This window comes from Stylophora pistillata, chromosome 5 (assembly GCF_964205215.1).
Source record: "Stylophora pistillata chromosome 5, jaStyPist1.2, whole genome shotgun sequence".
NCBI lineage: Eukaryota > Metazoa > Cnidaria > Anthozoa > Scleractinia > Pocilloporidae > Stylophora > Stylophora pistillata.
In genome coordinates this window covers 32,789,229-32,791,067 of record NC_142523.1, presented here as the reverse complement: position 1 = coordinate 32,791,067, position 1,839 = coordinate 32,789,229, and the positions used below count along the sequence as shown (strand labels likewise).

The 1,839-nt window shown below is 39.5% G+C and overlaps 1 pseudogene; it reads left to right on the top strand.

Moving 5' to 3' along the window:
* Window positions 1-451: 451 nt before the first annotated feature.
* LOC148731527 (uncharacterized) lies at window positions 452-1,410 on the top strand (annotated as a pseudogene).
* The last annotated feature ends 429 nt before the right edge of the window (window positions 1,411-1,839 follow it).

Genomic DNA, 1,839 nt, shown 5'->3' with positions numbered 1-1,839 from the left:
ATGTTATAGGCTGTAAATGAAGTCCCGGTCTACAAAAACTCACGCAAAAATTTGTTCTTGCTCTCTCTAAGATGTGAGTAAAACTGATCGTGTAAGCCGTTAATTACGTTTTTTGATGGTCGTCTCATTGATTCCGAGAAAAAAAAGGAAACATGGTTTGCTCGACGTACTGATCTCCTAAACCATCAAACATTAAATAAAACAACAAAACCTGACTCTGAAATGGACTTTTCTTCTACTGAATGGGCACTATGACACTAACATGCACGTAAAGAGCATAACTTTCTAGTTTCAAATTAGCTGGCAGTAACACCAAAGATTTGCCCATTAACGTTGTATTGATTGGTTGAACTGACTTTGAAAAAATTCTTGAGTTCAATCTAGCAACGAAGTTTTGATTGGTGATGATAAAAATAGTAATAAGTGCAAAAAGTATTTCGCTAGCATACAACCCTCCCATTCCGTCACGATATCTAAAAGAAATGCTTGATCTCACACTCCAGGAAAATTCTTTCCTGTTCTGTGCAAAAAATTTTCTCCAGACCCATATGGTACCGTGATGGGTACCAAAATGGCAGTTGCATTTGCACTGCCAGAAGAAGAAATAATAGGCCAAAGCAAAACAAAACCGAGAGAATGGAAACGTTATATTGACGACATTTTCTCTCTATGGGACTCCAACAAACAGGAAATTTACCTGTTCATTGAACAGGCTAACAATTTTCATCGTGCAATCAAATTTACGGCTGAAATTTCAGAGAACGAAACCACATTCCTCGACACCATCATTTATAAAGGACATCAATTCAGGAACGAATCCATCCTTGACATCCGTACTCATTACAAACCGACTGAAACTTTTCAATACACATCTTTCACCTTATGCCACCAACCGGGCATAAAACGAGGTTTTATTAAAGGGGAAGCCGTTCGAATTCTGAGAACAAACTCTTCTGAAACACTGAACGTTTGAGGACAACCTTTCAAAATTGAAATCGCGTCTTATCACACGCGGATACCCTAAAAAAACTAATACGAACAACACTATCAGAAGTTAGCTTTACCACAAGACAGTCGGCCCTTCTACAAAAGAAAAAAACGCGAAGACCAATCCTGCCTTTTGCCACATGCCAGCCGTCTGTGCGGCAAATTAAAAAAATACAGATGCAAAACTGGGATTTAATACAGAATCAGCCTTTGCTGAGAACCATCTTCAGAAATCCGCCTATTATAGCCTACAAAATAGGTATATCTTTGAAAGACATGCTCGTAAGATCCAAATTATGAAAGGCACATTCAACTACTTTACATCTATCCCGTAGGAAGCCCGTGCCGGCCTTTCATAATTCATGACTTTTATTCATAGCTGAAATATTTGCGGCGGTTTTGTTTGAGATCTACTTGGAATGTAGTACGCTAATGACTGCATTGATTCAACATGAGATTTATTGTTTTAGCCGCTATGGTTTTAGCATTACAAGCGTTATTGTGGGATAGATCTGTGGTCCATTAACATCGTGAAAATTCCGAAGGGAACAGGAAACCCTCTGCTTTCTGGTAGTAAGTCCAGCTAAAACCAAGAGGAAGGAAATTATGGCGTGCTTAGAAAGTAATCCGTGCGATAGCGATGGCCTCCCTCTTTTGGAGCATTTGACAGATGATGAGTTCGCTTGCTGGCACGACTATTTAACTCATAGGGGGCGATATGGGACCTAAAGGGATCAGATAACAATGTATGCAGTAGTATACTTGAACAAAACATCGACATCTAAATAGTGTCCTCTCTAAGAGTTGGTGGGCAGCATGTGTTCAGTCCGTGAGCAAGTGTTTCAGCAGCTA